The 24,995-nt window shown below is 47.7% G+C and overlaps 1 protein-coding gene across 3 annotated transcripts in view; it reads right to left on the bottom strand.

Moving 5' to 3' along the window:
- The window catches only part of USP6NL (USP6 N-terminal like), a 1,094,021-nt gene that overhangs the window by 715,810 nt on the left and 353,216 nt on the right, over window positions 1-24,995 (bottom strand). The window lies entirely within an intron of this gene.

Below are 24,995 nucleotides of genomic sequence, written 5' to 3'. Positions count from 1 at the left end.
CCTAGGGCTCGTGGAAGGCATGGTTCAAACTAACATCAATCGGAGTCCTCGCCGGACACTCATTGACCTTATCTTGACCTGATCCTGTCACAGACACTACGCCCAGCCACACAAGTGGGGCAGCATTGTTATTAGGATAAGTGGGAGAAGGTTGGATGGAAGGAATTATGTGGATTACTGCTGATTCCAGAACTTTATGTCACAGAAATGCAAGGAAAATGTGCAATACTAGTCAAAATATACAAAGGCTTCTGGGTAAGTAAACCTCGTGAGAGCAATGCAAGTCAACCCCCCGGATTATCCCTGGTATCTAGTTCTAAAAAATGAACATGTTTACTAGATTTCCCTAGGGCCCAAAATCCACAGTTAAACATATTTTCAGTGTAAAAATGTGATGTGTCCATGGTGCCTTTCCTGTCGCTGCCACAAGCCCTACCCTAAGTTAGGTATCATTTTTATTGTGAAAGTTGGGGGAATTGTAGATGTCAGGAAATTAGTCGTTTCCTACAAATTCCAGAACTTTCCATCACAGAAATGTGAGGAAAATTTGTTTTTTAGTCAAAGTTTGAGGTTTGCAAGGATTTCTGCTTTAGAAAATCTGCTGAGAGGCCCTCAAGTCACCCCACCCTTGATACCCACAAAAGTCTAGTTTTTACAAATGTGCGGGTTTGCTAGGCTTCCCTAGGTGTCAGCTGAGCTAGGGTCCAAAATCCATAACTAGCCACGGTCCACAAAAAGGGTCAGTTTTGGACCCTTTCCTGTGGTGGAGTCTAGTTCTACCCACACAAGTATTGCACCATTTTTATTGGGAGACTTAGGGGAAAACAGAATAGCACAAGTGTTACTACAAATTATATTTCTCTGCATTTGTGCATTCCAAATGTAAGCCACTGTGTAAAACAGAAACATTTCACAAAATGCCCTCTTAATTCACATCCTGGTATGGGAACCCACAAATTCAGAGATGTACAAATAACCACTGCTTCTAAACTACATATCTCGTTCCCATTTCGGAAATACATAGGTTTCCTTGATACTTATTTTGCACTCTTTACAATTTACCGTATGATTTGCTCTATACCCGATACACAGTGAAAAACCATCACAGTTTTTTCATCTCAGTTATTGGCCCTGGGTACCTTAAGCTCTTGGAAAACTCACAAACCCTATATATGTCTGCAAACGGAAGGGTCTAGCAGATGTAATGGTATAGGACGAGAAGTTATAAATAAAAATGTTGTCACAAATAAATGTGACAAATAGATTTTTTTTTTCTACTAATTTTCAATATTTTGTTTTTCATTTTAACAGCTAGTTTCCTTCGAAAAACCTTGTGGCATCTACACAAATGATCCCTTGCTGAATTCTGAACTGTGTCTACTTTTCAGAAATCTATAGCTCCCATGGGTTCCACAGTGGTTTCCACCACAAATTGGAAGTAGGTTGAAAGCACAAACATTTAGAAAAAAGGGCTACCTCTTTGAAAAATATCAAAACGCTGGTAAAAAATATGGTTTTTGATTCAGTTCTGCATGTTATGGAAAGCCCGAAAATGGTGACTTCAGCATAGCAAACCTTTAGTTGATGCCATTTTTTGGTGGGGGGTGGGGGGGGACAGACACTTTTTTGAAAGCACTTTTTGCCTATTGCTCCCCAAAAACTCAAGATGTAGCTGTGTTTTGCCTATTTCGTCAGTCCCCTACAGGGGTATCCACAAACCCTGGGTACCTTTAGAATCCCCAGGATGTTGGAGAAACAGGACGCAACTCTGGCGTGGATATCTTATGTGGATAAAAAGCTATGGATGCCCAAGGGCAAGCTCTCCCAAATGGCCAAATAAATGCTTAGCAATGGGGTGAAAAGGCCTAGCAGCTAAAGGGTTAAGAGATTAAGCAACCTTTACAACAACAGACCTGGATAGCCCTCATGCTGCTTAGCAATAGGAACAAGAAAAGACAACAGTTGGACCAGGCCATGGGCTAGTCTTTCGCTTCAATGCCCCTTAAAAAAAAAAAAATCGAAAACACTTGCTCCTCTAATGCTGCTTGCTTCTTGAGGAAATGTATCAACCATTTAGCCTGAAATGCCATAAAAAGTCTGTGCTCTTATTCACCTGCCTATGACTGGAACCTTACTCATATGAGCAGGTATCCCTTATCTTCAAGTAACACCATTTCAGTGCTGTCTAGTTCTATAAATGTCGTTTTCACATGTTTGTAAGCTGCAGATACTACTTTGCTTTCTGGTGCAATATTCTGCAATGAATCAAAGGGATGCATTCATAATCACTGGGTCATACCTTCCTAACACAATGTACGTAAGCAATCCACTGACAATGTACGTAAGCAATCCACTGTTTTGGAGAGAGCCCACTTGTCTATGTAATATTCAGGGCTGCGACCGAGTACTTCCTTGTACCCTGGTGCCTATTAAAAATACTCTAAAACCTAGTTACAATGCACAACTTTTCGTTTTTGATTTTGTAAAATGTTTAACTGTTTTGCGTTGTTTGTGCTGTATTGTACAGCATGATTCCAAAAGGGTGAAGTGCATTGCTGATACAGTAGAGTTATTTCGCTTATAAACAGGACAATGACGTTATCTTGGCTTTTTAGTGCCAAACATTGTCAGAACCAATTTCAGAGGACCACAGATCAAGCAGGAGCTGCTGGGTCCAACCCTGGGGTTTGTGGCCTTTTACTTCTGATGTCCCTGAGCCCGATCTGCTTGGTGACTTGCAAAATCCTTATAATGTATGGCAGGGGTACATTCAGAGTAGTTATTGTATATTTCAAGAGTCAACGTTGGACGAGGTTGAAGAGTATGGACATTCCGTGGCAGTGAACATGGACATTGTTGTTCCAGATTAGGCCACTGGTCCCTCACAGTTATTTGTTTCACTGTTTATTATTATTGAGCTTCTTTGCCGAATGTATCGATAGTGATCTGTTCTGATGTATACTGAGGTCGGCGGAAGTTGTAATATTCAGAAAACCAATAAACTACGTTTACAATTTAAAAAAAATAAAAAATGTATGGCAGGGGTATACATTGCCACTCCACACCAGCCACACGCCACTACATGCCACTCAATGCCACACAATACCACTCCATGCCAAACAATTTCATACCACATAATTACACTCGACCCAATTGCCCACTAATCCATTCAATCCAATTCTGCTAAATTCCATGCCACACAATTCCCCTCAACTCCATGCCACACAATTCCTCTCTACTCATGACACACAATTCCACTCCTCACATCACACAATCAAATCAATGCCAAACAATTCCAAACCACAACACTCAAACCCATACCACACAATTCCACTGCACGCAACACAATTCTCCATCATACAATTCCATTCAACTTCACGTCACTCCACACAATTTCATTTCATGCCACACAATTCTAATCTACGCCACAAAATTCCACACCATTCAACAGAAATCGACGCTATTCCACACAATTCTACACAACACACAATTCCTCTCCACACACTTCACCCCAAACAATTGAACTCCAAGTCACACAATTCCACTCCACACAATTCCATGCCACATAATTCCACTCTTCGCCACACAATTCCAGTATACTCTACAATTCCACTCCACATTACACAATTCCACCCCACTCCTCACCACAAATTTCCACAGCACCCGCACAATTATACTTCATGCCACACAATTCTATGACTCACCACACAATTACACTCCACTATATTTAGCTCCACACAATTCCACGCTATCCCACACACAATGCCACTCCGCTCAAATCCATGCCACACAATGCCACTCCATTCCACGCAATTCTACTCCACACAATTCAACTCCACCCACCAAAATACCATGCCACACAATGTCACTCTGCTCCAATCCATACAATATCACTCCACTCAAGTGAACTGCACACAATTTCTAGCCACAAAATTCCAGGCTACCCCACACACAATGCCACACCGCACAAATCCACGCTACACAATTCCACTCCATTCCAAACAATTCTACTCCACACATTTCAACTACACGCCACAAAATACCTTGCCACACAATGCCACTCCAAGCTACACAATGTCACTCTGCTCCAATCCATACAATGCCACGCCATTCAAGTGAACTCCACGCAATTCCACGCCACACAATTCCAGGCAACTTCACAAAATCAAAGCCATGCCACAAAATCTCACACCATTCCACACAGCTGTACTCCACACCCCAAAATTCCACTGCACTCTATGCCACACAATTCCACTCCATTGCACACAATTTCAATCCTCATAAGTCAAATCCACCGTACTCCACACAATTTAACTCCACACCAAACAATTCCATGCAACACAATTCCATTCCACACCGTAGCATACAAATTGTACAGCACTCCAAGCAACAGAATTCCATGACATCCAATTCTACTCAACGATATACAATTCCACGACATGATTAACAATTCCACTCCACAACATACAATTGCCCTCCAAACAATTCCACTCTACACAATTCTACTCAATGAAACTCAATTGCACTCCACACCCACGCAATTCTAAAATACTAAACTCCATACTACACAATTACACTCCACTTCATGCTACACAATTCCACTCCACAGCCACAATTCCACACTACACCTTTCCACTCCACCACACAATTCCACTCCACTCAATTACATTCCATTCCACTAAATTCCATCCACGCAATTCCACTCCATGACACACAGATCGACTCCACACCATACAGTTCCACTCCATGCCAAAAAAAAACACTCTACACAATTCCACCACACTTCACACAATTCCAATCCACTCCACTCAACTCCACTACATTGCACAAAATTCCACTACGCCACACACAATTCCAAGCCACACAATTCCGCTTCACTTCAAGGTGCACAATTCCACTACTCACACACAAAATTCCACTCCAAGGAAAAGAAATCCACTTCACTCAATATAAATTTGACTCCACTCCCAAACAAATTCAACAGAATTCTACTCCGCACAATGGTGCTACAATGCACACCACACAATTCAAATTCACAGCGCTCCACACAATTCCACGCCACTCCACACAGTACCACTCAACTCAATTCCAATCCACTAACTTCCACTCTGCTCCACACATAATTCCAAGCCACAAAATTCCATGCCACCCAATTCCACTCCAGGCCATTACAGTTGCACACCACCCAATTCCACTTCAGGTCATTACAGTTCCACTCTAGGCCTTTACAATTCCATACGGCACAATTCCACACCACCCCAAACAGATCAAATCCACACCACACAATTCCACTCTGTTACACTCAATTCCACTCTAGTCCACACAATTCCACTCCAGTCCACACAATGCAATTCCAAACCACTTCCCACAATTTCACTACACTAAATTCCACTCCATGCCACACCATTACTCCCATCACTGCACAATACACTCAAATTCACACAATTCCACTCCACAAAACACAATTCCACTCCATACTACACAATTCCACTCCACACCACACAATCCCACTCCAAGCTACACAATGCCACTACACACAGTGCCACTCCACTGCACTGCACACAATCCCATGCCACTCTACTCAACTCTCACATAAGCAAAACCTATTGGCTTTGCTTATTCTGGTTATGCTTTTACTTAGAGTGTTTTCTCCAGAACGCTTGACATCACCAAAATGAACCCTCATTCAGTACAACGGAGCTACTGCTCCCTCACCCAGCTTTGGGGAGACTGATGGTTTTTCACAACTGAAATTCAAGTGAGTGTAACACACCTTTTTACCTGTATCACTGAGAGACAAATCTACAGACCCTGCCCATGTAAAATCCTTTCTTCCCATATATTGGTGTGGAAACGTGTAATATTTGACATTATCATAAGCAACAGTCATTTTTGCTGTGGTGTCCATTTCGTTTCCTTCGTAATTCTTCCGTCCTCTGCTGCTCGTCATTTTCACTCTGCTTGTGTTTTTTATTTTAGTTGACTTCCTGACCCAGCTAAAGCAATGTATGTGCTGGGGATTTTTAGCTGCTAGTGCACCTGGTCTTAGATGTTAACTGTTGGCCATTTACTGCTGCCATAAGCATTCCTGCTCCCCCTCCCACTTTGCTGACCAAGTGGTTATTCATTTGCCCTTGTTTGCCGATAGATATTTCTAAAACTGTGCTTTCCATTTCTGTTCACATGCTTACACTGCAACAAAATGGTATAAAAGGGACGATGGTTTATGAATTCAGTGTACTACCTCCTGCAGCACTTGAGTGTTGTGTGGATGTGGTCCCACTCATGACAGATTAATAAACATGTTATTTATCCCAACTCCAGTGCCGATCTCTATTTTGTTGGTCTTTGGACCCGTGGACAAAAGGGTGACCCTGCACCAGTGTGCCAACATTTAGGCACATTTCCACAGTAGGCGCCCGACACGTGGTGCCCCATTGGAGATGCGGCCGTCCGAAGGAGTGGTCTCAACCCAGGCGGATCGAAATATTACTGAGGAAGCGCACTGCATGAGGAGACCCTTGTCTTTGCAGGCCGACGTGACTTTTCCGGTTTTCCCGAATTTGACCCACCAGGTGGTGGCTGGTCTAGTCTGGGGTTTGCGTTGGCGTAATTTTGCAGTGGCCATTAGGTGGACCAGAGATCGGCAGGAGGGAGTTGGAGACTTCTGTGCGGTAAGGTCGCTGTAGCTGCACTCTTGATTTGTTTGGCCTAGGTCTTTTGTTTTGGATATGTTATTCACTTTTTGCAAAAATTGAAGGCATGTAATGTGGAGATTTTTCTCCTTTTGGAATATTTGTTTGGAGTAGTAATATTTTATATATATTTGTAAATCATGCCTGTTCTCAGCACACTCCGCAAGTGGTATTGCTGCTCATGTGGTACCAAAGTGAGCTTGGAACAAATTCAGCCGGCTCCCCCAGAGGGTACACCTAATAGAGAAATGTATGTCAAATATGGCATTTCTTCCACAATTTACAGTACACTGTGGAACAAATACACAAAGAAAGATTCTGATCTGCAATGGCCAGTAAATGGGTCATTCGATTCTAAAAAGGTTCAATATGTAGAGCAGTGTTTATTCAAAAGAAAAAGTAGACAGTATAGGATTGTGTGCGTATGTGGGAGAAAGAAGTGCAAGAGAGCTTAGAGAGCAGAAGCTATAGCAGAAAAAGAACAGCGGAAAACAATATTTCAAAAAGCGCTAGAATAAAAAAAAAATACAGAAGGAAAAAATAGAAAAAGAAGATAAAGAAAGTCGATTAGAGGTAAATGGCCAGTATCCTATTAGGCGCCCTCTCTATTCCCTACTTGATACGTCTCAGGATGATGGCATCCTATTAGAAAGCCTCCCACCCCTGTATAAATTTCCCACTCCAAGTGCCCTGATGAGGTTTCTGACGACGAACACTTGTCTTCAGACGAAAAAGAGCAAGATCAGCAAGGTGGGTGGCAGACTCGCTCTACTTTGACTGAAGCAGAAAAGGATTTGTCATTGTAGCTATGGTTCAACAGTGGCAAAATATAGAGCAATTTTATTTTGTAGAAAAACTTGTTTGGGAGGTAATATTTGATTATAGACAAATTTCTCAGGAATTATAGCCAAAGGATATAAATACTGATTATAAACGATTAACAGATGGGACTTTCCCTTTTTTGACCTTATCTGATGTGATTAGACGAGTGGTTAAAATACGAGACGCAACATTGCGTTTACGGAAGGAGCAAGAATTAGCTAGAAAACAGAAAGGTGTAGAAACAGTTCAATCCCCAGCACAGAAAGTAAATGCTCTGGTGGATGAGGTTGCACCTGTTAATAGTACAATTGATATAAAACCTATGCGTGAAGCTGCACTCCTGTATGTTCCTCCTAAGGGTGCGGGAACAAATGATGATAAAACTTCGGATGATGCACAGGGGTATTTTATATATAATTGGGTTTATACTACTTGAAGTAGAACAGATGTGATGGCTCTTAAGGCTGCTTTGCCCGACCCCCGGAAAAATCCCGCCGCCTTCTATGAGGAGGTGGAAGGAGCCATTAGCTCTTGCACTATGACCTTGCCAGATATCAATATGTTCTTTGGGCTTATTTTGCCCCCTGATATGTGGAGAACAATACGTAAAATAGATGACAATGTAGCATATGGTGATACCTGGGAACATTTAGAACAAATAGATGCGGAAAGGGAGCCTGCTCAGAAACCTCAGAAGGAGATATTAGATCTTCCTAAAGCTATTGTGACTAAGTTAAAGACTCTCATACCCCCTAAGAAAATAGATTGGACTACGTTAGCGTCCTGTAAACAGAAAAAGGATGAGTTAGTTTCTGATTTCATTTCAAGATTTGAAGAGACATTCCATGATTTTATTGGTCAGTCATTGGCCGATGATACGGGTAAGCATTTGTTTGTTGACATATTTGTCGCTAATATGTTACCAGAAATAGCTAGTCGCTTAAAGGCCAGTGAGAGTTCTTGGACCACGTCTTCCCCAGTTTCCCCTTTGACTTTGGCCCAATATTATGAATGACAGGAACAGGAAGCGAAAGGCAGGGAGGATAAGAAGGTTAAAGAATTAAAGACAAAAGTTATGTTGGCTCAAGTGTATGGTCCACCATTTAGTGGAGGTGGAGGAGGCAAACATGCAATGTATACACCTGGGGTGCCCCCTCTCCTCAAGCAAATTAGTCCCCTGATCAGTGTGCTTATTGTAAAGAGACTGGGCATTGGCGTTCTGAGCGCCCTCCTTTGCGAGGTCAGCGTTACCAGCAGGGAAGGGGAAGTATGAGAGGACGCCCAGGGAATTCAGGAAACAGGGGAGGTACAGAAGCTCACCCCAGATTTGAAGCAGTTGAACAAGGACCAAATTACTCTAATACTTTTGATAGACAATCAATATCAAATGTCTGATTATTCTGCTGATGCCCTTGCAGATTTCGATTATTCATAGGCATGCCTAGGATGGGGTAGGGGACCGGTTGAGGTGTCAGTAGATCAAATAAGTCCTTATGTTGATACAAACGTCTTGGGATCTACTGATCGGTTTCTGGTTGATACAGGGGCTACCCGTAGTGCTCTGTCTAAAAAAATGGTTCCTAGGGCTCCCCTGTCCAGCACAATGATAACATCAATAGGAGGGTGTTTCATTGCCTCGACTGCCCCAATGCAAAATATCCAGAGAAGGTGAAGAAGTATTAGCACACATTTTTCAAGATTTGATTAAAGTGGGGGTAGTGGAAGAAGTCCCCTATAATTCTTGCAATAACCCTATCCTTCCTATTTTGAAAAAAGAAACTGACACTAAAATATACAGATTCATTATTGATTTGCGAGAGGTTAATAAAATTGTAGTGCCCCAATATCCAGTAGTTTCTGATATCACTACACTTCTCACTATGGTCCCTCCTACTGCCACTACAATTTCGGGGATCGATTGGAAGAATGCTTTCTTCTCGATACCCATTCACCCTGAAATCCGCTATCTTTTCAGATTTACGTTAAAAAATAGATAATTCCGTACGTTTATACATGTTCTATGGACATGCCCCCACATACAGCAATACTGGGCAGACGTCACCCGACAGATGGCGAGCTCCATTGGTAAATCTATACTCCCTTCTCCCCAGCTCTGCCTCCTTAATGTTTGGGAGGCTACGGACCTCACCCAAGCAGAACAATCATGGTCCGCTATGGGATGGACCATTGCCAAAAGGATTATTGCCCAGAAATGGGGGGTGGACACTATACCGCAGCTATGAGTTTGGGCCAACGATATGGATCATGCCATGACAGCGAAATATACTGTATATAAAGGCCGAGGCTGCCCGCAGAGATGGGATCAAAAGTGGGGACTATGGAACAAGTACCGGGGGGAACCTCTGTATTTCTCCCACAGTGGAACTTAGATGTGATAGACTGGCTATATTGGAGATGGCAGGGGCAGGCGCTGTGACTTGAAACCTCCGGACCAGCAGAAACAGTATGAGCGCGGGGGCTCCCAGATCCTAACATGTACATGTAACCCCCTTTGTACTGCTTTACTAAATGCTCGGAGTTATTTTTTGGTGTCCCTAATATATTGCCTGTTATTTCCAATGCCCAAACGTATATTTCTACTGTTGAGGTCACTGTGTAAGTGTCATTACTGCTGCTGAGTTGTGGTTTTTATTTGCAATAAAAATTGTTTACAGTCAGGCATTAAAAAGACAGCTTGATTCCTTCCCTGTAACAAAAGGGGTGGTTCTTATCCAGTACGTCGACAACATCTTGTTGGCTACAGAAACCCCTGAGCAGTGTGAAGAAGGAACACGGTTATTGTTATCCTTTCTCTCCTATCATAATTACAAAGTCTCGCGAAAGAAATTGCAATATTGTAGACAGCAAGTTACCTATTTAGGTCACCTCCTGTCTAAGGAGGGATGTGCACTCACACCAGACCGCATTCAGACTATTTTAGATACTCCTGTGCCCCGTACTCAGAAGGATGTCCGTGCACTGATTGGCCTTACTTCTTTTTGTAGGCAGTGGATCCCCAGTTTTTCGCACATTATTAAACCTTTGGTGGTCCTCTTGACTAAAGACACTCCGATGCCCCTCCCATGGACTACTGAATGTCAGAATTTCTTTCAACAGTTCCGCCAAGCTCTTTGCTCTGCGCCAGTATTAGGAACTCCAGACTACACTAAGACTTTTACACTCAACGTACACAAGAGGGAAGGTGGTGCCCTCTCGGTTTTAACACAGACACACGGTGATAAACAACGTCCTTGTGCATATTTCTCAGCTGTCCTTGACCCAGTCGCCCGTGCGCTGCCTGGATGTTTCCGATGGGTGGCCGCAACCGCTGTATCAATACGTCAGAGTGAAGGAATAGTTTTGTCACATAAATTGCTTGTGTTAGTACCCCATTCTGTTGATGCTTTGTTAAATCAAACGAAAACACAGCATTTGACTAGTGCTCGCTTTACAGGATATGAATTGACACTTCTGGCCCCTCATATTTCACTGAAAAGATGTCTGACCCTAAACCCTGTTACACTATTGCCATTTCTAGCTCCTCAGTCGCAAGAGTTACATGATTGTATATTCCTTACTGAAGAGCAAACAAAGGGCCACGTTGACCTACAAGATACACCTCTCTCTAGTGTTGATGGGGAGTTATGGGTTGATGGCTCGTGTTTAAAATTGCCTGATGGCAGTATATCTGCTGCCTATGCGATTACAACAATTCAGACAGTAGTGGAAACAGCTCGCATCCCACAGTCGGCCCAAGCGGCCGAACTGATTGCACTGATGACATCATGTGAGCTTAGTACAGACTTACTTGTTAACATTTTTACTGACAGCCAGTACGCTTTCAGGGTGGCACACAATTTTGGCGGCTTATGGAAAGAAAGGGACTTCCTCACCTCACACGGGATGCAGATAGTGCATGGAGAATTAGTGCATAATCTTCTTACTGCCCTAACCTATCCTAAGAAAGTGGCAATTGTTAAATGTAGTGCACACAAGAAAGTGACTGATAAAATAGGAGTAGGTAATGCCTTTGCGGATCGCACAGGCCGTGAGACCGCAATGCAGCAAAGTACCACCTCCATGTATGTGGTGAAGTCACAAGCTGAACGTTGGCATGATGCCAGGAAAGAGGTGCTGGACATGCAACAACCTGCCTCCGCTGATGAACTAGACCAATGGTCTAAGGAGGGAAGACTAGATGATGAGGGCTGCTGGAGGAATAAAGATATGACCAAATGGAAGATACCCACAGCCTACTTATACCCCTGGATTCACATGGCACATGAGCCGGCACATGTTGGTGCATCCTCAATGGCAAAACAACTCATGCAAGTTTGGGATCATCCTGATCTTGCCAGCACTGCTAAAAAGATAGTCCAGTCCTGTCTGGTCTGTCTCCAGTATGACCCTGTAAAGGGAACCCGAACTCCAACAGGAGGGTTTGCCACACCAACTGCACCTTTTGAGGTCCTGCAAATGGACTAGATTCAGTTTGAGTGATGTAATAACCTGTTGATGAGTGACTATTTGACTCCGTTAACTGACAGCTTGTCTTCTATTTATCAGCAGGTTCGGGAAACCCTTCCAGACAGGTCGCAGGGTGAGGGCCACGATCTGCGGCCTGGTGACTTTGTCTTGACAAAATCGTTTCAACGGACCAGTTCCTTGGCACCTCGTTGGCGCGGACCGAACATGTCCTCCTGGCTACCAGAACTGCCGTGCGAGTGACCAACCGGAAAAATTGGGTGCATGCCACCCATTGTCGAAAGGTTCCGCATGCCCTTGTGAGCCCAGCTGCATTGACAGATCACCGCGACATCCTGGTCACCGAGAAAGGACGAGCTGCGTCACCTGAAAGACCTGAGGAAGTCTTCCTGGACCACACGATCCCTGGTACATATAGATATCTGCTTCGATCCAGAAAGAAAGACATTTCATTGCAGAAAGAGACTGTTTGAGCCACTGTCCTGGGTGGTTAAAGACTGATTACAAAGGGGGTAGCCTATTAGTGACTACTCGTCTCAACGTTAGAGAACAAACCAATGCCTGCCCAGGACCTTAGGGCACCATCTGTTCTGTTGTTTACAGACAAGATGAACATGCCTGAGGAGAAGAAATCGAATGCCGAAAAAATCTGTAACAAATACACAATGTTAGTTACTGGACTAACTTTCACTGCTGTTATCATTGCTGTGATAATGTGGGTTGTGGAGGAAGTAGCTCCGGCTCGAAACTTACTGACTGCTACTACTTCTGTCCCCACCGAACATTATTATTTCACTCTTCCTTATCATGAAAAGAAGCACCGAATGTCATATCTCAAAAACACTTTCATACAAATATTGCATCATACTCATAATGCTACGAACACTACCAAATGCTGGGTATGTGGAATGATGCCAGCTCATCAGAAGAAGGGAGGAACGCCTTTCATTCCCTTGCGATTCTCGCACAATGGCTCCTGTAGAGCCTGGTTCGAACTGTTGTGGGCCTTTGAAATTGTTAATATTAATCTAGCTGATGTAGGAGGACTTAATGCAAAACTTAATAAAGTTTGTTACCCCAATGAGGAAGGGTCCCCACAAGCCAAAGGAACTGTATGGGAAATGGAGGAGTATCGCAAAGGAAATTCCTCTACATGTTATGTTTTCCCCAACACTCGAACGGCCATGGGTAACGGGCCTTCTGTTATCGCTGTTACTAGAGCCAAGCAAATCTTTGTGGGAGCAATTTTGGTAGTATCCCGGTGGGAAAAAGTGACTGTACTACAGTATTGAACATTACTGGAACAAACAATAGCAGTTTTCTATCCTCACACAAAACGTACTTCATTTGTGGGAGTAAAGGTTACTATCATTTACCAATCGGATGGTCTGGAATATGTTATGTGTCCTTCTTGCTTCCTCCTGTGTTCTTAGCACCTGCATCTTACCATAAAGATCAAAAACTGTTTAATGACATTTCCTTGAACCAATTCAAAAGAACTATAAATAATGATGAAGTGCATCAAACTGACACTGCATTACAGCAATATGTTGACTTTAATTTGGGACTCTTTCTTCGTTGGTGCAGCTTTAAATAGCAGTAAAATCAGACGCTTAACCCGTGTAGTAGAGGCAGTGACTAATCAAACTGCAATGGCGCTTGGAAATATTACAGAAGAACTCCAAATTACAAGAATTGTGACTTTGCAAAATAGAATGGCACTAGACGTTATTCTAGCGGACCGTGGTGGAGCAGGTCGCATTATCAGTAGTAGCTGTTGCGTGTTCATACCTGACCACGCCCCTTCCGTTTATGATGCTATATCCAAAATGCATAAAATAGCTACTGAGATACATCAAGACTCAAGAACATGGACTTGGGCTGGATGGTTCTGGAACATATTTTCTGTATGGGGTATGAAAATCTAGTCGGCCTTATTCATAATTATTGCAATTCTTTTCTCTTGTTGTTTATGTATCCAATGCGGGCCAACGCTTTGTTCCCTTTGAGGGGCGCTAGGTGGCGCACTGTTGAATGGCGGCCTTCGAGTAGGGCTCCCGCTGTCCGGCGGTTATTATTCGCTCATTTATCCTTAATTGAGACACCTGGGGGCCGCAACTGAGAGAGGAGCAGTGGCGAGGTGTCCGGCGGGTACTGGCCGCGGCTGAAGAAAAACGGACGGCCGGTGCCTGAGAAAGACGCGCTGTTGTCAGCGGCGCGCGAGTGGCGTAGAAGAGCTGGGCTGCTCTGCCGGATCGCGCTGGTAGGAGAGACCGGGGCTGCGATAACGGCTGCAGGCCGTAGGCGCTGGGACCGGGACCGACCACCTGAGAGACACAGCGCCTTGGCGACGGCTACGGAGCGGGGCGGATTGGAAAGCTGCAGAAGGTGCTGAGGGTGCTCCTTGGCGGGGAGTCCCGCCCCCCCCCCCTCCGTTTTTTTTTTTTGGGAAGAGCGCTGATTTAGTCGTTTCCTGGAGGTGCTTGGTGGCGAGGTGCTGTGGGGGAGCCAAGTGACATCGGGGCTAAGTAGGGGTGAGAGGTGTTAACCCCCCTGCCCCCCCCCCTCCCGCCCCCTCTGTCTCAGGAATAGCGGCCGACTTGGAGCGGAGGCACCCCCTGGGCACCGCGTATGGCCGGACCGGAGTGCGATTGAGGGAGTTAGCAGTCACTGGGCTGCGACACTGGAACTGGAGGACCTGGACGCCCCCTGAGTACGGCTGCGAACCCAGGAGGGGCTGTGGAGTGCTACTTTGCGCATTGCCTTGCTGGTGGCCGCAGAGGTGATCGGGGGTGCTGTACTGGACGGTGGCACGGACCGCACTTGGTTAGCTTCTCTGGTGTGCTGACGCGGCCACCGGCCGGCCGTGGAGACCGGTGGAAGAGCGTGGAGGGTGCTGCTGGTGTCGGCTGGCCTGCTGTACGGCGCTCGAGTATATTGTCAGCCTGGACTCGCGGAGTGCAGAGGGATAGGAGCTCCTGGGAAGCGCGGAGGGAGCGTCGACGCGGTTTCTGGCCCTAGGGGGTCGTCTGCTGCTGCTGACGGAGAGGACTGACCGGAGGCCAGCATGGGCAGGACAGATGCGAAACAGCCCAAACTCTCGTTTGAGGCTAGTAAGAAGCCGCCCAAGGCTGTGGATGAGACGCGTGGCCCGGCGGAGCCGCCAGTAACGGCGGGAGGACCGGCAGAAGCGGCGCCCAATTTACAAGATGTCTTGCGAGAAATGCGTCAGGGATTTGCAACTATCGCTGATAAAGTGGATAGAATGTCGTCCCGAATGGACGCGGTAGTACAGAAGTTGGACGCCCAAGAAGAACGGATCACGGGGGCGGAACAGCGGATATCGGACACTGAAGATACGGTGACACGGCATACCTCACAGCTATCCAGAATGGACAATCTGCTGCGCCTCATTGCTGCTAAGAATGAGGATTTGGAAGCGCGGAGTAGGCGGAATAACGTACGCATCGTAGGTATTCCTGAGTCGACGAATGTGGGCAAAATGGAGGAATACGTGGAGAAGATGTTGGTGGTGGCGATTGGTTCGGACATTTTTTCTCCCCAATTTATTGTGGAAAGGGCGCATCGGGCCCTGGGCCCCAGACCTAAGCCGGGAGCGGCGCCCAGGCCGATCATCGCCAGGATGCTCAATTATCGTGACCGTGACGCCGCTTTGAGGGCCGCACGGAGCACACGTACGTTATCTTACGATGGCAACTCCTTCACGCTGTATCCAGATTTCACACCGATGGTGCAGGAGGAACGTCGAAAATTTGTGGCAGTCAAAGCGAAACTACGAGACTTGCAATTGGACTATGCACTGCTTTACCCGGCGCGCCTGCGGGTCACATATCAGGGGAGGCAGAAGTTCTTCACGAATCCTCAGCTGGTGGAGGATTTCATCAAACAGTACAAGCGTTCCCGCAGATCGGAGGCTGGAGCTGGGAACGATGAGGACCCTGGGCGTGAGGAGCTGGTGGACGGTGAACCGTGAGTGGGGTGACTGTAGCTGGCATATTGGACTACATGTGCAGATGAGGGGGTTCCCCGAGAACTGGAACTGGGGTAGCTGGCTGTGAGACATTGCGCTGGGGGATGGTTGGGCCTTGTGGCTGCGAGCACGGTGGGGTGTTGTTGGGTTGTGGGGCGCTGTCACCGCAGGAGAATCCTCTTAAGATTACACGGGGTGTGGCACAGTGTTGGCTGCGGTTAAAGGAGGCAGAGATTTGCTTGTTGTGGGACCCGGGTGGATCAAGTACTAGCGCCGGACACCTCCTCGTTTCGCCGCGCTGGACTGCACATTGTGTGGTCGGGCTTGCGTTTCTGAGGAGGGAACTGGTGGTGCCACCTAGATTCGTTTCCTGACGGGAAATACCCTAGTATATGTTCGGGGTTTGGGGAATGTACTTGCCTTGCTGTTTGGGGCAATTGTGGGCGGGGAGGGGGGGCTGCAGGACTGGCAGGTTGGGGTTTGCTTCAGTGGGAGGGGGGTGGGAACACGGGATGTTGTTATGGTTTGTATGATAGGAGTTCCAAAACGGGCGAGAGAGCGTAGTAGCGGGAGTGGGTTTGTGGTTTATGGAGGAGGGCATGGGCTGGAATCCGATGCGCTACGGAAAGGGCCACTTCTGAATATTCGATCTGATGGGGTGGAGGGGGGCTATTATTGGGCGGCACGTACCCGGCGTGTGCTTGGCGGGCAGACCTGGACGACTGCTTTGGTACTTGGGAGGTTAACGACGCATGGCAGATAAGGCGAGTAAGTCACATGTCACTGTCGCCACCTGGAATGTCCGAGGGTTAAATGACGCCAGGAAATGTAGGAGGGTGGTGGCTTATCTGGAACAGCATAAGGTGCAAATTGCATTGCTACAGGAAACGCATCTTAGTCCCCGGGCCACCTACACCTTTGCAAGCAAATGGGCGGCAGTCCGGAGCTTCTCCTCGTATTCAGGGTATGCCAGGGGCACGGCAATACTGATCAAGAAGGCGGCGCCGTTTGTGATGCTGGGTGACCTTACGGATAAGGAAGGGAGATTTGTCCTGTTGTGGGGCAGACTTGGTACTGATACGGTCACAATTGTAAACTGCTATGGGCCGAATGTGGATTCGCCTGCCTTCTTTGCCATGCTCTGGGGCAAGATACTGAACACTGGTTCCATGCATGTCATATGGGGAGGGGATTTCAATCTCACAATGACCTCAGGGCTCGACAGGTCGGATGGTAGCCCGCAATACCATAAGGGAGCGAGGGAAGTCATGGAAGGTATAGTGGCAGAAGGGGGACTTGTAGATAGCTGGAGGTTTGTGCATCCTGGGGTCCGGGCGGGGACGCACTTCACAACATATGCCAATTCTTGGGCCAGGCTAGATTACTGTTTTCTGTCTGCGGGCTTGGCAGTGGATCTAGGTCGAGTGGCTCACTTACCGAGGACGTATTCGGATCATTGTCCGGTACTGGTGCAGGTGGCGATCCCAGGATTCTGTAGGGCAGCACCTAGGTGGCGTATGCAACCCACGGCATTGTTGGACCCGGTGTTTCAGGCGGAATTGGGGGACGAGATAGCGGAGTTTTTTCCCCGCAACAAGGGGTCAGTGGATAGTGTCGAGACCATTTGGGAGTCGTTTAAGGTGACGGTCAGGGGGTTCTACATATCTAAGAGCTTCGGTGTCCTGAAAACAATACGAGACTCGCTCACCAAATTAGAGGCTGAACTAGCGGAGCTGGAAACTAGGATGGCCCAGGAACCAATGGGTCCGGTCCATAAGGTATTCCGAGAACGGCTCACGCAGTACGAGCAGGAGGCAGATAGGGAGTCCAACTTCAGGGGCCGATATTGGCGTGCCCGCCGATATTGTGAAGGAGAAAGACCAGGGCGCGCCTTAGCGGAGATTACTAGGCATGCCCGAGGACCCACACACGTTCTAGAGATCAGAGGGCAGGGAGGGATCTTACAGCAAGATACGAAGGGAATATTAGCTCAATTTACTGCACATTATGAGGAATTATATGAAGCCCGCAGTGGTGGGGAGGCGGTGTTTGGGGACTTTCTGGATGATGTGGCGTTATGTTGGTTAAGCGATGACCATAGGGAATTTCTCGGGGCTCCATTTGAACTGGATGAAATACGGGAAGCGAGTAATGGTAAGGCAGCGGGGATTGATGGCTTACCGGCGGAATTCTATAAAAGCTATATTGATGTCATGGCACCGGTGCTCCGGGAGGTGTATGAGGAGTCACTGGAGGTGGGAGTGCTGCCGGGGACAATGAGGGAGGTACTGATCACCTCGCTGTTGAAGCCAGGAAAAGACCCAGCAGAGTGTGATTCATATAGGCCGCTCTCCCTGATTAATTGTGATGCAAAGATTCTGGCGAAGGTGCTGGCCACTAGGCTCTCCCTGCTTATGACAAAAATTGGAGTTTGTCCCGGGTCGCTCGACTGCTAGCAACTTGCGTACGCTGTTCTCCTTGATAAATACGATAGCGCCGGAACTGCCTGTAGCGGCTGTGTTCCTTGATGCCACCAAGGCATTTGACTCGGTTGAGTGGAACTACCTGTTTGCCATCTTGTACAGGATGGGCTTTCCCAAAATATTCGTTGCATGGATCAAATTGCTCTATACTGACCCGAAAGCGAGAGTACTAATTAATGGTGAAGTGTCCGACTCGTTTCTGCTGACTAGGGGTACCAGGCAAGGGTGCCCGCTCTCCCCATTGCTATTCGCTATCGCGATCGAACCTCTGGCGTGCCGCATCCGACAATTGCATAAACAGAGTGCTTTTAAATGTTACCAACGGCAGATTGATGTATCTCTCTATGCTGACGACTTAACGTTGTACGTGGTGGATCCGCAGGTTAACCTTAATCCGTTGCTCCGAGAATTTTTGGTGTTTGGGCGTCTGTCGGGCATTCAAATAAACTGGAAGAAGTCACAATTTTTTCCCCTGACGCCTGCAGTGGGCCGCTTTTCTCTGGACTACCCGCTAGAATGGTGTGAGTCGGATCTCAGATATTTGGGGGTCCAGATTTCAAAGGATCGAGAGGAGACGTTGCGGCTGAATTACGGTACAGCCATAACTAAGCTGGCAGAGGATGTTACTCGCTGGGTGTCTCTTCCGCTTACCATGGCGGGCAGGGCCTCGCTGATCAAGATGGTGGTATTACCTCGTTTTTTATATTTTTTCCAGAACATCCCGTACTATCCGGGGGCGTACTTCTTTCGAACGTTGCGTTCCGAATTATTGCGGCTGTTCTGGGCTGGTAAGCAGCCTCGACTGGCATGGTCGGTTATCACTCGGCCATACGAATCTGGTGGATTTGATGTTCCCGATTTTCTGGAGTATTATCTGTGTACGCAGGCTCACTTTGCATACCATTGGTTTGCACCTGCGCCATTCCTGCCGCAGCTGGCGGTGGAGGACTGGCTATCCCGGCCACTGCCATTGACGGGTGTTCTTCAGGGTTCAATCCGTGCCTTTGATACGCCATTTACTACGGTGCCGTGCACGGTGGATGCGTGGCAGCGTATACTGCGTCGACTTGCGCTTAGCTTCATGTATGCTCCGACGCTGCCGCTGGTTTATCACCCGGACTTGTCGCTGTTGCAGGAAGGAGGGTTTCAGGGGCTGTGCGCTAGAATAAAACTACGGCACTGGGGTGACCTCTTCGCTAGTGGGCGGTTCAAGACAGAAGAGCAGTTGTTTGGTGGATATCAGCCTACTCCGCTGGATGTCTTTTACTATATCCGGCTGCGGCGGGGGCTGCGGAAGATATTACCGAGCTTCCCAGAGGAACCCGTCGTAGTGAGGCCTTTACAAGTCCTGCTTACGTCTACGGATGGTAGGCATTTAGTCTCTCAGTTATACAGCAGTATTCGGGCGCACAGTGGAAGTTTGGACTGTAGGGCACTCCAGCAGTGGAGAATCGAGCTAGGCAGGGATATAACAGAGAAGCAATGGACGTATTGTTGCGAGCTCACCTCCCAGATCTCCTCCAGTAGCCGACTGCGTACTATCCATTACAAGTTCTTACAGCGAATGTATTACACGCCAGTCAAAAAGCTTAGATTTCGCCTATCAGACAGCGACAGATGTGAGAGGTGCCAGGCGGAAGGAGCAGATTTCCTGCACTTGGCGTGGTTGTGTCCGAGAGTGGCTGATTACTGGCTGCAGGTGCATTCGGCATTGACGGCTATGTTGGGAGATACGGTGGAATTAGATCCGCTTGTGATGCTGTTGGGCTACACGGTATCAATACCTAAGCTGACGTGCAAATTGGGGATCATTGCTCTATTATTGGCGAAGCGGAGAGTTGCATGCCGATGGGGCAGATGGCGTGCACCGAAATTTAAGGAATGGATAGGGGATCTCTTATACTGCCAGGAGCAGAGTGCTATCTACGCTGAGACGCAACCATTAACTAGCAGAGCCAGGGACATTTGGGACCCGTTTAAAGAGTATGTGGCGGCGTATACTGCCTCCGTGGAGGGGGAGAACCAGGAGTAGGCTGAGGGTTGACTCAGGAGCTGTTGAGGTTAACTAGGTGGGGTCTGAGTGTTTGCCCTTTAGGAGTGTGATGGTGGTGGTCTGCAGTGGGGGGTTATGCTCCGGGACGTTTACACCTCCGAATTACAGGTAGCGCACATAGCGGTTGCGCCTAACGGATGTGGTGCTCCGCTACTTGCCCGGGGTTTATGGTACATTGTATAGTCCTACTGGTATGTTGGAACAACAGGTATTTGCCGCCGGACCTCCGGGTTGTCGGCCACATGGCTGTGTACAGGGTGATGAAATGCAGTGGGAAATGTTATCTGGAGCCGGCCCGTGAGGTTGTAGGCGTATAATGTATGACTGTCAGAAGATAATAAAGGTTTTGGAACTTTAAAAAAAAAAAAAAAAAACGCTTTGTTCCCTTTGTATTTCCACTTGTACTACCGGTCTACCATTTAAAACGAATGTCCAAAATGAAAATGCCCTTTTAGCAATAGACCGAGAAGTCAGCGATATGATGCTAATTGATATACAGGATATTTATCATACTCCTTTTAAAGCATAGGAAAATGTCTTAGCTTATGCTAAAAGGGTCGTCTGTGGAAACGTGTAATATTTGACGTAAGCATAAGCAACAGTCATTTTTGCTATGGTGTCCATTTCGTTTCCTTCGTAATTCTTCCGTCCTCTGCTGCTCGTCTTTTTCACTCTGCTTGTGTTTTCTATTTTAGTTGACTTCCTGACTCAGCGAAAGCAATGTAGATGCTGGGGGGTTTTAGTTGCTAGTGCACCTGGTCTTAGATGTTAACTGTTGGCCATTTACTGCTGCCATAAGCATTCCTGCTCCCCCTCCCACTTTGCTGACCGAGTGGTCAGCCCTTGTTTGCTGATAGTTATTTCTAAAACTGTTCTTTCCATTTCTGTTGACATGCTTACACTGCAACAAAATAGTATAAAAGGGACGATGGTTTGTGAATTCAGTGTACCATCTCCTGCAGCTCGAGTGTGTTTTGTGGATGTGGTCCAACTCATGAGTGATTAATAAACTTGTTATTTATTCCAACTCCAGTGCCGATCTCTATTTTGTTGGTCTTTGGACCCTTGGACAAGAGGGTGACCATGCACCAGTGTGCCCACTTTTAGGCACATTTCCACATTGGGGGCGTTTTAATTTCCCCTGCTTTTAAGTTGTCTTTTTAGGTATGTGTGTGACACACGATGTATCTATGCTTTGTGTATTGTTGCCTTCTAGAGGACATGTTGATTTCTCCTCCTTGTTACCTTTCTCGTCATAACTCTTTCGTGTAGTGTCACCTTGCAGCACAGTATTCAAAGTTGGCGGGTTTATAGCATTACCGTTCAGCTCCTGCCAGGCAGAGTCTCGGTGGAGGACTAAGGAAAGGCCACACTGGTTTTGTTGCTTGACCATCCAATGTATCCTGTGCTGGGACCTCTCTGGATAGCAGAGAGACCAATGAGAGCCTCCACAGTAACCTCTTGGAGTATGCCATCCTGTGGCCAGAAGGGGCCAGCTCCCACTGCTTCTTCCTGGGGAAAGATCAGGAAGATTTTCAATATAGCAGCCCCTTCATTCTCTCCAGCTCCCAACTACTGCCACTAACCTGGATAAGAACTGGTACTCCTATTTGTTAAGACTTTTCGGGCACCAAAACGGAGTTTCGCCCAAGACTGGGAGCACGTTTAAGACTATGGAGAACGCAATGCTGCAGTGACCTGTTCAGCAAGAAAAGGGCACTTTTGAATGCGGAGAGGCGGTGGCCCCTGACCAGCAGAGGAATAATAACGCCCAGTGCACTGAAGCCTGCCTATAGGTCATCTGTAGGAAGTGATGTGCCCAGGAGTCACAAGGACATCAAGTCCAGCTAGTTTGTCTCACACCAAAAACATCTACTTTGCAAGAGGGTCAAGTGCCTGAACAAGCAAGTCTGGTTAGACAGCACCACCCTCACTTTGTGAGAACCCGCCCCCCAAGTATTTGTGGGGCAGGCTGCCACCAAGTCCATCCCACGAATAAACATTCTCAGCAGTCTCGACTCAAACTCACTGAGTTGACCTAGCTGGCAATCAGTTCACATGAGAATCTAAGACAAACCGCAGAGGTAACAGACCCTTCCTAGATATATCTTAATAAGAAGTTCGCATCTTAAACTGACTGTGAACTGTAAACAAACACAAAGTAAGAGAACTCTGACCTAAAGTTTTCCAACAGTAACCAAGATTCCAAATCTTCCCCCATAGGATAACACTGCCCGTAGGCCCCAGTGTCATTTCCACTGTAGCGCCTTGGTTGCCTAAGAACCATTTCTGGGTGATAGGCAGGCCCCAGTTTGATTAGGCCTGCCGGAAACTAGAGAAGGAATGGCACAGTGAACAAACTCCTGACAGCCACGCAGCACACAAGGACGCCATCCGCAACCACCACCTCCTCATCAGGGCGGCAAAGAGGACCTCCTTCAAAGACCGCCTCGACAACAACGCACACAATAGCAAGGAGCTCTTCAACATCGTGAAGGAACTCTCCAACCCCAGCTCCAACACTAACGACATCCCGCCGTCGCAAGCACTGTGCGACTCCCTCGCCACCTTCTTCCACCGCAAGATAGCAGACATCCACGGCAGCTTCAACACCCAGACAGCCCCAACAGACAGCAACACAACAGACCCTCCGCACACCATCGACCACGACCCCCTGCTAGCCTGGGCCAACGTGAGCATCGATGACACCATCAAGACCATGAGCACAATCCACTCCGGCTCTCTGTCAGACCCATTCCCGCATCACGTCTTCAACAAAGCAAGCAGCTCCATCACACCCCACCTGCGCAACGTCATCAACCTCTCCCTAGAGACCGCGACCTTCCCAGAGAACTGGAGACACGCCGAGATAAACGCACTACTCAAAAAACCTAAGGCAGACCCAAGAGACCTCAAGAACTTCCGGCCCATTTCTCTGCTCCCCTTCCCGGCCAAGGTCACCGAGAAAATCGTCAGACAGCTAACCCAATACCTCGAAGAAAACAGAATCCTGGACCCTTCCCAGTCAGGGTTCCGCACCAACCACAGCACTGAGATTGCCCTCATCGCCGCCACCGACATCAGGACCCTGCTGGACAATGGTGAGACCGCAGCACTCGTCCTCCTAGACCTCTCCGCCACCTTCGACACCATCTGCCACCGCACACTACACGCACGCCTCCATGTCGCAGGGATCCAAGACAAGGCTCTGGAATGGACCACCTCCTTCCTCTCCAGCAGAACCCAGAGCGTCCGCCTCCCCCCATTCCGTTCCAAATCCTCCGAGATCATCTGCGGCGTACCCCAGGGATCCTCCCTCAGCCCGATACTGTTCAACATTTACATGGCCCCGCTCGCACACGTCGCCCGACAGCACGACCTCAACATAATCTCCTACGCAGACGACACTCAATTGATCCTCTCCCTCACCAAGGACCCCATCACCACCAAAGCCAACCTCCACGAAGGAATGAAGGCCGTCGCCGACTGGATGAAGATCAGCCACCTGAAGCTGAACTCGGACAAGACGGAGGTCCTCATCCTCGGCTCCAACCCCTCAGCCTTGGACGACTCCTGGTGGCCGACCGCACTGGGGGCAGCCCCGACACCCACCGACCACGCACGCACGCACGCACGCAACCTGGGAATCATCCTCGACTCAATGCTCTCAATGACCAAGCAAGTCAACGCCGTCTCCTCCTTCAACACCCTCCGCATACTCCGCAAGCTCTACAGATGGATCCGGACAGATACAAGAAAGACAGTCACCCAGGCCCTCATCAGCAGCAGACTAGACTACGAAAACGCCCTCTACGCGGGAGCCCCGACCAAGCTCATCAAACGACTACAACGCATCCAAAACGCCCTGGCGCGACTGATCCTCGACGTACCACGCCATGGCCACATCACCCCCCACTTGAGAAACCTGCACTGGCTCCCCGTCAACAAGAGGATATCCTTCAGGCTCCTCATCCACGCACACAAAGCACTCCACAAGACCGGCCCAGCCTACCTCAACAGACGGCTCTCCTTTTACATCCCCAACCGCCAGCTATGCTCCGCCGACCTCTCACTCACCACCGTCGCGCGCAACCGAAGAACAACCACCGGAGGGAGGTCCTTCTCCCACCTCGCCGCCAAGACTTGGAACACCCTCCCACTGAGCCTACGACAGACCCAAGACATGCTGACCTTCAGGAGGATACTCAAGACTTGGCTGTTTGATCAGTAGCGCCCCCCCCAGCGCCTTGAGACCCTCGAGGGTATATAGTGCGCTTTACAAATGATTGATTGATTAGAACCTTTTGTTTTGTGTTTATTGCTTAATATATTTAGTGCCTTATATTTCCTGTGTGTACAGAACAGCTTGCCGTTTACAAGAAATAGCTCTGACTGGCTACTGAATATAATGAGTGAGATCACTGTGTCTGGGTTTCAAAAGGACTATCACCTCCTCCAGTGGGCCT

This window comes from Triturus cristatus, chromosome 4_1, assembly GCF_964204655.1.
Source record: "Triturus cristatus chromosome 4_1, aTriCri1.1, whole genome shotgun sequence".
Lineage (NCBI taxonomy): Eukaryota > Metazoa > Chordata > Amphibia > Caudata > Salamandridae > Triturus > Triturus cristatus.
This window is presented reverse-complemented; position numbering and strand designations above follow the sequence as displayed.